The sequence below is a fragment of the Salvelinus alpinus genome, chromosome 30 (assembly GCF_045679555.1).
Source record: "Salvelinus alpinus chromosome 30, SLU_Salpinus.1, whole genome shotgun sequence".
Taxonomy (NCBI): Eukaryota; Metazoa; Chordata; class Actinopteri; order Salmoniformes; family Salmonidae; genus Salvelinus; species Salvelinus alpinus.
In genome coordinates, this window is record NC_092115.1 from 6,642,134 (window position 1) to 6,654,709 (window position 12,576).

The window sequence follows — 12,576 nt, forward strand, 5'->3', positions numbered from 1 at the left end:
ACAGTATATCTAAGCAGTGGATAGAACAGTATATCTAAGCAGTGGATGGAACAGTATATCTAAGCAGTGGATAGAACAGTATATCTAAGCAGTGGATGGAACAGTATATCTAAGCAGTGGATAGAACAGTATATCTAAGCAGTGGATGTAACAGTATATCTAAGCAGTGGATGGATGGAACAGTATATCTAAGCAGTGGATGTAACAGTATATCTAAGCAGTGGATGTAACAGTATATCTAAGCAGTGGATGGAACAGTATATCTAAGCAGTGGATGGAACAGTATATCTAAGCAGTGGATCGATGGAACAGTATATCTAAGCAGTGGATGGAACAGTATATCTAAGCAGTGGATGGATGGAACAGTATATCTAAGCAGTGGATGGAACAGTATATCTAAGCAGTGGATAGAACAGTATATCTAAGCAGTGGATAGAACAGTATATCTAAGCAGTGGATGGAACAGTATATCTAAGCAGTGGATGGAACAGTATATCTAAGCAGTGGATGGATGGAACAGTATATCTAAGCAGTGGATGGAACAGTATATCTAAGCAGTGGATGGAACAGTATATCTAAGCAGTGGATAGAACAGTATATCTAAGCAGTGGATGGAACAGTATATCTAAGCAGTGGATGGAACAGTATATCTAAGCAGTGGATGGAACAGTATATCTAAGCAGTGGATGGAACAGTATATCTAAGCAGTGGATGGAACAGTATATCTAAGCAGTGGATAGAACAGTATATCTAAGCAGTGGATGTAACAGTATATCTAAGCAGTGGATGGAACAGTATATCTAAGCAGTGGATAGAACAGTATATCTAAGCAGTGGATGGATGGAACAGTATATCTAAGCAGTGGATAGAACAGTATATCTAAGCAGTGGATGGAACAGTATATCTAAGCAGTGGATATAACAGTATATCTAAGCAGTGGATGGAACAGTATATCTAAGCAGTGGATGGAACAGTATATCTAAGCAGTGGATAGAACAGTATATCTAAGCAGTGGATGGAACAGTATATCTAAGCAGTGGATAGAACAGTATATCTAAGCAGTGGATATAACAGTATATCTAAGCAGTGGATGGAACAGTATATCTAAGCAGTGGATATAACAGTATATCTAAGCAGTGGATAGAACAGTATATCTAAGCAGTGGATGGAACAGTATATCTAAGCAGTGGATATAACAGTATATCTAAGCAGTGGATAGAACAGTATATCTAAGCAGTGGATGGATGGAACAGTATATCTAAGCAGTGGATGTAACAGTATATCTAAGCAGTGGATAGAACAGGTTATCTAAGCAGTGGATGTAACAGTATATCTAAGCAGTGGATAGAACAGTATATCTAAGCAGTGGATAGAACAGTATATCTAAGCAGTGGATAGAACAGTATATCTAAGCAGTGGATGGAACAGTATATCTAAGCAGTGGATAGAACAGTATATCTAAGCAGTGGATGGAACAGTATATCTAAGCAGTGGATAGAACAGTATATCTAAGCAGTGGATGTAACAGTATATCTAAGCAGTGGATGGATGGAACAGTATATCTAAGCAGTGGATGTAACAGTATATCTAAGCAGTGGATGTAACAGTATATCTAAGCAGTGGATGGAACAGTATATCTAAGCAGTGGATGGAACAGTATATCTAAGCAGTGGATCGATGGAACAGTATATCTAAGCAGTGGATGGAACAGTATATCTAAGCAGTGGATCGATGGAACAGTATATCTAAGCAGTGGATGGAACAGTATATCTAAGCAGTGGATAGAACAGTATATCTAAGCAGTGGATAGAACAGTATATCTAAGCAGTGGATGGAACAGTATATCTAAGCAGTGGATGGAACAGTATATCTAAGCAGTGGATGGATGGAACAGTATATCTAAGCAGTGGATGGAACAGTATATCTAAGCAGTGGATGGAACAGTATATCTAAGCAGTGGATGGAACAGTATATCTAAGCAGTGGATATAACAGTATATCTAAGCAGTGGATAGAACAGTATATCTAAGCAGTGGATAGAACAGTATATCTAAGCAGTGGATGTAACAGTATATCTAAGCAGTGGATAGAACAGTATATCTAAGCAGTGGATATAACAGTATATCTAAGCAGGGGATGGAACAGTATATCTAAGCAGTGGATATAACAGTATATCTAAGCAGTGGATAGAACAGTATATCTAAGCAGTGGATGGAACAGTATATCTAAGCAGTGGATATAACAGTATATCTAAGCAGTGGATAGAACAGTATATCTAAGCAGTGGATGGATGGAACAGTATATCTAAGCAGTGGATGTAACAGTATATCTAAGCAGTGGATAGAACAGGTTATCTAAGCAGTGGATGTAACAGTATATCTAAGCAGTGGATAGAACAGTATATCTAAGCAGTGGATAGAACAGTATATCTAAGCAGTGGATAGAACAGTATATCTAAGCAGTGGATGGAACAGTATATCTAAGCAGTGGATAGAACAGTATATCTAAGCAGTGGATGGAACAGTATATCTAAGCAGTGGATAGAACAGTATATCTAAGCAGTGGATGTAACAGTATATCTAAGCAGTGGATGGATGGAACAGTATATCTAAGCAGTGGATGTAACAGTATATCTAAGCAGTGGATGTAACAGTATATCTAAGCAGTGGATGGAACAGTATATCTAAGCAGTGGATGGAACAGTATATCTAAGCAGTGGATCGATGGAACAGTATATCTAAGCAGTGGATGGAACAGTATATCTAAGCAGTGGATGGATGGAACAGTATATCTAAGCAGTGGATGGAACAGTATATCTAAGCAGTGGATAGAACAGTATATCTAAGCAGTGGATAGAACAGTATATCTAAGCAGTGGATGGAACAGTATATCTAAGCAGTGGATGGAACAGTATATCTAAGCAGTGGATGGATGGAACAGTATATCTAAGCAGTGGATGGAACAGTATATCTAAGCAGTGGATGGAACAGTATATCTAAGCAGTGGATAGAACAGTATATCTAAGCAGTGGATGGAACAGTATATCTAAGCAGTGGATGGAACAGTATATCTAAGCAGTGGATGGAACAGTATATCTAAGCAGTGGATGGAACAGTATATCTAAGCAGTGGATGGAACAGTATATCTAAGCAGTGGATAGAACAGTATATCTAAGCAGTGGATGTAACAGTATATCTAAGCAGTGGATGGAACAGTATATCTAAGCAGTGGATAGAACAGTATATCTAAGCAGTGGATGGATGGAACAGTATATCTAAGCAGTGGATAGAACAGTATATCTAAGCAGTGGATGGAACAGTATATCTAAGCAGTGGATATAACAGTATATCTAAGCAGTGGATGGAACAGTATATCTAAGCAGTGGATGGAACAGTATATCTAAGCAGTGGATAGAACAGTATATCTAAGCAGTGGATGGAACAGTATATCTAAGCAGTGGATAGAACAGTATATCTAAGCAGTGGATATAACAGTATATCTAAGCAGTGGATGGAACAGTATATCTAAGCAGTGGATATAACAGTATATCTAAGCAGTGGATAGAACAGTATATCTAAGCAGTGGATGGAACAGTATATCTAAGCAGTGGATATAACAGTATATCTAAGCAGTGGATAGAACAGTATATCTAAGCAGTGGATGGATGGAACAGTATATCTAAGCAGTGGATGTAACAGTATATCTAAGCAGTGGATAGAACAGGTTATCTAAGCAGTGGATGTAACAGTATATCTAAGCAGTGGATAGAACAGTATATCTAAGCAGTGGATAGAACAGTATATCTAAGCAGTGGATAGAACAGTATATCTAAGCAGTGGATGGAACAGTATATCTAAGCAGTGGATAGAACAGTATATCTAAGCAGTGGATGGAACAGTATATCTAAGCAGTGGATAGAACAGTATATCTAAGCAGTGGATGTAACAGTATATCTAAGCAGTGGATGTAACAGTATATCTAAGCAGTGGATGGATGGAACAGTATATCTAAGCAGTGGATGTAACAGTATATCTAAGCAGTGGATGTAACAGTATATCTAAGCAGTGGATGGAACAGTATATCTAAGCAGTGGATGGAACAGTATATCTAAGCAGTGGATCGATGGAACAGTATATCTAAGCAGTGGATGGAACAGTATATCTAAGCAGTGGATCGATGGAACAGTATATCTAAGCAGTGGATGGAACAGTATATCTAAGCAGTGGATAGAACAGTATATCTAAGCAGTGGATAGAACAGTATATCTAAGCAGTGGATGGAACAGTATATCTAAGCAGTGGATGGAACAGTATATCTAAGCAGTGGATGGATGGAACAGTATATCTAAGCAGTGGATGGAACAGTATATCTAAGCAGTGGATGGAACAGTATATCTAAGCAGTGGATGGAACAGTATATCTAAGCAGTGGATATAACAGTATATCTAAGCAGTGGATAGAACAGTATATCTAAGCAGTGGATAGAACAGTATATCTAAGCAGTGGATGTAACAGTATATCTAAGCAGTGGATAGAACAGTATATCTAAGCAGTGGATATAACAGTATATCTAAGCAGGGGATGGAACAGTATATCTAAGCAGTGGATATAACAGTATATCTAAGCAGTGGATAGAACAGTATATCTAAGCAGTGGATGGAACAGTATATCTAAGCAGTGGATATAACAGTATATCTAAGCAGTGGATAGAACAGTATATCTAAGCAGTGGATGGATGGAACAGTATATCTAAGCAGTGGATGTAACAGTATATCTAAGCAGTGGATAGAACAGGTTATCTAAGCAGTGGATGTAACAGTATATCTAAGCAGTGGATAGAACAGTATATCTAAGCAGTGGATATAACAGTATATCTAAGCAGTGGATAGAACAGTATATCTAAGCAGTGGATGGAACAGTATATCTAAGCAGTGGATAGAACAGTATATCTCAGCAGTGGATGGAACAGTATATCTAAGCAGTGGATAGAACAGTATATCTAAGCAGTGGATGTAACAGTATATCTAAGCAGTGGATGTAACAGTATATCTAAGCAGTGGATGGATGGAACAGTATATCTAAGCAGTGGATGTAACAGTATATCTAAGCAGTGGATGTAACAGTATATCTAAGCAGTGGATGGAACAGTATATCTAAGCAGTGGATGGAACAGTATATCTAAGCAGTGGATCGATGGAACAGTATATCTAAGCAGTGGATGGAACAGTATATCTAAGCAGTGGATGGATGGAACAGTATATCTAAGCAGTGGATGGAACAGTATATCTAAGCAGTGGATAGAACAGTATATCTAAGCAGTGGATAGAACAGTATATCTAAGCAGTGGATGGAACAGTATATCTAAGCAGTGGATGGAACAGTATATCTAAGCAGTGGATGGATGGAACAGTATATCTAAGCAGTGGATGGAACAGTATATCTAAGCAGTGGATGGAACAGTATATCTAAGCAGTGGATAGAACAGTATATCTAAGCAGTGGATGGAACAGTATATCTAAGCAGTGGATGGAACAGTATATCTAAGCAGTGGATGGAACAGTATATCTAAGCAGTGGATGGAACAGTATATCTAAGCAGTGGATGGAACAGTATATCTAAGCAGTGGATAGAACAGTATATCTAAGCAGTGGATGTAACAGTATATCTAAGCAGTGGATGGAACAGTATATCTAAGCAGTGGATAGAACAGTATATCTAAGCAGTGGATGGATGGAACAGTATATCTAAGCAGTGGATAGAACAGTATATCTAAGCAGTGGATGGAACAGTATATCTAAGCAGTGGATATAACAGTATATCTAAGCAGTGGATGGAACAGTATATCTAAGCAGTGGATGGAACAGTATATCTAAGCAGTGGATAGAACAGTATATCTAAGCAGTGGATGGAACAGTATATCTAAGCAGTGGATAGAACAGTATATCTAAGCAGTGGATAGAACAGTATATCTAAGCAGTGGATGGAACAGTATATCTAAGCAGTGGATGGATGGAACAGTATATCTAAGCAGTGGATGTAACAGTATATCTAAGCAGTGGATGGAACAGTATATCTAAGCAGTGGATGGAACAGTATATCTAAGCAGTGGTTAGAACAGTATATCTAAGCAGTGGATGTAACAGTATATCTAAGCAGTGGATGTAACAGTATATCTAAGCAGTGGATGGATGGAACAGTATATCTAAGCAGTGGATGGAACAGTATATCTAAGCAGTGGATGGATGGAACAGTATATCTAAGCAGTGGATGGAACAGTATATCTAAGCAGTGGATAGAACAGTATATCTAAGCAGTGGATGTAACAGTATATCTAAGCAGTGGATGTAACAGTATATCTAAGCAGTGGATGGATGGAACAGTATATCTAAGCAGTGGATGTAACAGTATATCTAAGCAGTGGATGTAACAGTATATCTAAGCAGTGGATGGAACAGTATATCTAAGCAGTGGATGGAACAGTATATCTAAGCAGTGGATCGATGGAACAGTATATCTAAGCAGTGGATGGAACAGTATATCTAAGCAGTGGATGGATGGAACAGTATATCTAAGCAGTGGATGGAACAGTATATCTAAGCAGTGGATAGAACAGTATATCTAAGCAGTGGATAGAACAGTATATCTAAGCAGTGGATGGAACAGTATATCTAAGCAGTGGATGGAACAGTATATCTAAGCAGTGGATGGATGGAACAGTATATCTAAGCAGTGGATGGAACAGTATATCTAAGCAGTGGATGGAACAGTATATCTAAGCAGTGGATGGAACAGTATATCTAAGCAGTGGATAGAACAGTATATCTAAGCAGTGGATGGAACAGTATATCTAAGCAGTGGATAGAACAGTATATCTAAGCAGTGGATGTAACAGTATATCTAAGCAGTGGATGTAACAGTATATCTAAGCAGTGGATGGATGGAACAGTATATCTAAGCAGTGGATGTAACAGTATATCTAAGCAGTGGATGTAACAGTATATCTAAGCAGTGGATGGAACAGTATATCTAAGCAGTGGATGGAACAGTATATCTAAGCAGTGGATGGATGGAACAGTATATCTAAGCAGTGGATGGAACAGTATATCTAAGCAGTGGATGGATGGAACAGTATATCTAAGCAGTGGATGGAACAGTATATCTAAGCAGTGGATAGAACAGTATATCTAAGCAGTGGATAGAACAGTATATCTAAGCAGTGGATGGAACAGTATATCTAAGCAGTGGATGGAACAGTATATCTAAGCAGTGGATGGATGGAACAGTATATCTAAGCAGTGGATGGAACAGTATATCTAAGCAGTGGATGGAACAGTATATCTAAGCAGTGGATAGAACAGTATATCTAAGCAGTGGATGGAACAGTATATCTAAGCAGTGGATGGAACAGTATATCTAAGCAGTGGATGGAACAGTATATCTAAGCAGTGGATGGAACAGTATATCTAAGCAGTGGATGGAACAGTATATCTAAGCAGTGGATAGAACAGTATATCTAAGCAGTGGATGGATGGAACAGTATATCTAAGCAGTGGATAGAACAGTATATCTAAGCAGTGGATGGAACAGTATATCTAAGCAGTGGATATAACAGTATATCTAAGCAGTGGATGGAACAGTATATCTAAGCAGTGGATAGAACAGTATATCTAAGCAGTGGATGGAACAGTATATCTAAGCAGTGGATAGAACAGTATATCTAAGCAGTGGATAGAACAGTATATCTAAGCAGTGGATGGAACAGTATATCTAAGCAGTGGATGGATGGAACAGTATATCTAAGCAGTGGATGTAACAGTATATCTAAGCAGTGGATGGAACAGTATATCTAAGCAGTGGATGGAACAGTATATCTAAGCAGTGGTTAGAACAGTATATCTAAGCAGTGGATGTAACAGTATATCTAAGCAGTGGATGTAACAGTATATCTAAGCAGTGGATGGAACAGTATATCTAAGCAGTGGATGGAACAGTATATCTAAGCAGTGGATGGATGGAACAGTATATCTAAGCAGTGGATGGAACAGTATATCTAAGCAGTGGATGGAACAGTATATCTAAGCAGTGGATGGAACAGTATATCTAAGCAGTGGATGGAACAGTATATCTAAGCAGTGGATGGATGGAACAGTATATCTAAGCAGTGGATGGAACAGTATATCTAAGCAGTGGATGGATGGAACAGTATATCTAAGCAGTGGATGGAACAGTATATCTAAGCAGTGGATGGATGGAACAGTATATCTAAGCAGTGGATAGAACAGTATATCTAAGCAGTGGATAGAACAGTATATCTAAGCAGTGGATAGAACAGTATATCTAAGCAGTGGATGGATGGAACAGTATATCTAAGCAGTGGATGTAACAGTATATCTAAGCAGTGGATAGAACAGGTTATCTAAGCAGTGGATGTAACAGTATATCTAAGCAGTGGATAGAACAGTATATCTAAGCAGTGGATAGAACAGTATATCTAAGCAGTGGATAGAACAGTATATCTAAGCAGTGGATGGAACAGTATATCTAAGCAGTGGATAGAACAGTATATCTAAGCAGTGGATGGAACAGTATATCTAAGCAGTGGATAGAACAGTATATCTAAGCAGTGGATGTAACAGTATATCTAAGCAGTGGATGTAACAGTATATCTAAGCAGTGGATGGATGGAACAGTATATCTAAGCAGTGGATGGATGGAACAGTATATCTAAGCAGTGGATGTAACAGTATATCTAAGCAGTGGATGGAACAGTATATCTAAGCAGTGGATGGAACAGTATATCTAAGCAGTGGATGGTACAGTATATCTAAGCAGTGGATCGATGGAACAGTATATCTAAGCAGTGGATGGAACAGTATATCTAAGCAGTGGATGGATGGAACAGTATATCTAAGCAGTGGATGGAACAGTATATCTAAGCAGTGGATGGAACAGTATATCTAAGCAGTGGATAGAACAGTATATCTAAGCAGTGGATGGAACAGTATATCTAAGCAGTGGATGGAACAGTATATCTAAGCAGTGGATGGAACAGTATATCTAAGCAGTGGATGGAACAGTATATCTAAGCAGTGGATGGAACAGTATATCTAAGCAGTGGATAGAACAGTATATCTAAGCAGTGGATGTAACAGTATATCTAAGCAGTGGATGGAACAGTATATCTAAGCAGTGGATAGAACAGTATATCTAAGCAGTGGATGGATGGAACAGTATATCTAAGCAGTGGATAGAACAGTATATCTAAGCAGTGGATGGAACAGTATATCTAAGCAGTGGATATAACAGTATATCTAAGCAGTGGATGGAACAGTATATCTAAGCAGTGGATGGAACAGTATATCTAAGCAGTGGATAGAACAGTATATCTAAGCAGTGGATGGAACAGTATATCTAAGCAGTGGATAGAACAGTATATCTAAGCAGTGGATAGAACAGTATATCTAAGCAGTGGATGGAACAGTATATCTAAGCAGTGGATGGATGGAACAGTATATCTAAGCAGTGGATGTAACAGTATATCTAAGCAGTGGATGGAACAGTATATCTAAGCAGTGGATGGAACAGTATATCTAAGCAGTGGTTAGAACAGTATATCTAAGCAGTGGATGTAACAGTATATCTAAGCAGTGGATGTAACAGTATATCTAAGCAGTGGATGGAACAGTATATCTAAGCAGTGGATGGAACAGTATATCTAAGCAGTGGATGGATGGAACAGTATATCTAAGCAGTGGATGGAACAGTATATCTAAGCAGTGGATGGAACAGTATATCTAAGCAGTGGATGGAACAGTATATCTAAGCAGTGGATGGAACAGTATATCTAAGCAGTGGATGTAACAGTATATCTAAGCAGTGGATGGATGGAACAGTATATCTAAGCAGTGGATGGAACAGTATATCTAAGCAGTGGATGGATGGAACAGTATATCTAAGCAGTGGATGGAACAGTATATCTAAGCAGTGGATGGATGGAACAGTATATCTAAGCAGTGGATAGAACAGTATATCTAAGCAGTGGATAGAACAGTATATCTAAGCAGTGGATGTAACAGTATATCTAAGCAGTGGATGGAACAGTATATCTAAGCAGTGGATGGATGGAACAGTATATCTAAGCAGTGGATGGATGGAACAGTATATCTAAGCAGTGGATAGAACAGTATATCTAAGCAGTGGATGGAACAGTATATCTAAGCAGTGGATAGAACAGTATATCTGTCACAGTGGATGGAACAGTATATCTAAGCAGTGGATGTAACAGTATATCTAAGCAGTGGATGTAACAGTATATCTAAGCAGTGGATAGAACAGTATATCCAAGCAGTGGATAGAACAGTATATCTAAGCAGTGGATGTAACAGTATATCTAAGCAGTGGATAGAACAGTATATCTAAGCAGTGGATGGAACAGTATATCTAAGCAGTGGATGTAACAGTATATCTAAGCAGTGGATAGAACAGTATATCTAAACAGTGGATGGAACAGTATATCTAAGCAGTGGATATAACAGTATATCTAAGCAGTGGATAGAACAGTATATCTAAGCAGTGGATGTAACAGTATATCTAAGCAGTGGATAGAACAGTATATCTAAGCAGTGGATGTAACAGTATATCTAAGCAGTGGATGGAACAGTATATCTAAGCAGTGGATAGAACAGTATATCTAAGCAGTGGATAGAACAGTATATCTAAGCAGTGGATGTAACCGTATATCTAAGCAGTGGATGGAACAGTATATCTAAGCAGTGGATAGAACAGTATATCTAAGCAGTGGATAGAACAGTATATCTAAGCAGTGGATGTAACAGTATATCTAAGCAGTGGATGTAACAGTATATCTAAGCAGTGGATGGAACAGTATATCTAAGCAGTGGATAGAACAGTATATCTAAGCAGTGGATAGAACAGTATATCTAAGCAGTGGATGGAACAGTATATCTAAGCAGTGCATGTAACAGTATATCTAAGCAGTGGATAGAACAGTATATCTAAGCAGTGGATGGAACAGTATATCTAAGCAGTGGATGGAACAGTATATCTAAGCAGTGGATGTAACAGTATATCTAAGCAGTGGATGGAACAGTATATCTAAGCAGTGGATGGATGGAACAGTATATCTAAGCAGTGGATGTAACAGTATATCTAAGCAGTGGATGTAACAGTATATCTAAGCAGTGGATGTAACAGTATATCTAAGCAGTGGATGGAACAGTATATCTAAGCAGTGGATAGAACAGTATATCTAAGCAGTGGATAGAACAGTATATCTAAGCAGTGGATGTAACCGTATATCTAAGCAGTGGATGGAACAGTATATCTAAGCAGTGGATAGAACAGTATATCTAAGCAGTGGATAGAACAGTATATCTAAGCAGTGGATGTAACAGTATATCTAAGCAGTGGACGTAACAGTATATCTAAGCAGTGGATGGAACAGTATATCTAAGCAGTGGATAGAACAGTATATCTAAGCAGTGGATGGAACAGTATATCTAAGCAGTGGATAGAACAGTATATCTAAGCAGTGGATAGAACAGTATATCTAAGCAGTGGATAGAACAGTATATCTAAGCAGTGGATGGAACAGTATATCTAAGCAGTGCATGTAACAGTATATCTAAGCAGTGGATAGAACAGTATATCTAAGCAGTGGATGGAACAGTATATCTAAGCAGTGGATGGAACAGTATATCTAAGCAGTGGATGTAACAGTATATCTAAGCAGTGGATGGAACAGTATATCTAAGCAGTGGATGGAACAGTATATCTAAGCAGTGGATGGAACAGTATATCTAAGCAGTGGATGGAACAGTATATCTAAGCAGTGGATGTAACAGTATATCTAAGCAGTGGATGTAACAGTATATCTAAGCAGTGGATGGAACAGTATATCTAAGCAGTGGATAGAACAGTATATCTAAGCAGTGGATAGAACAGTATATCTAAGCAGTGGATAGAACAGTATATCTAAGCAGTGGATGTAACAGTATATCTAAGCAGTGGATAGAACAGTATATCTAAGCAGTGGATAGAACAGTATATCTAAGCAGTGGATAGAACAGTATATCTAAGCAGTGGATAGAACAGTATATCTAAGCAGTGGATAGAACAGTATATCTAAGCAGTGGATGGAACAGTATATCTAAGCAGTGGATATAACAGTATATCTAAGCAGTGGATAGAACAGTATATCTAAGCAGTGGATGGAACAGTATATCTAAGCAGTGGATGTAACAGTATATCTAAGCAGTGGATGTAACAGTATATCTAAGCAGTGGATGGAACAGTATATCTAAGCAGTGGATGGAACAGTATATCTAAGCAGTGGATGTAACAGTATATCTAAGCAGTGGATGTAACAGTATATCTAAGCAGTGGATAGAACAGTATATCTAAGCAGTGGATGGAACAGTATATCTAAGCAGTGGATGTAACAGTATATCTAAGCAGTGGATGTAACAGTATATCTAAGCAGTGGATAGAACAGTATATCTAAGCAGTGGATAGAACAGTATATCTAAGCAGTGGATGTAACAGTATATCTAAGGATA

The 12,576-nt window shown here is 38.1% G+C and overlaps 1 protein-coding gene across 1 annotated transcript in view; it reads right to left on the reverse strand.

Moving 5' to 3' along the window:
• LOC139560287 (collagen alpha-1(XI) chain-like) overlaps window positions 1-12,576 on the reverse strand; it is a 229,228-nt gene that overhangs the window by 13,884 nt on the left and 202,768 nt on the right. The gene's annotated exons all lie outside the window — the stretch shown is intronic.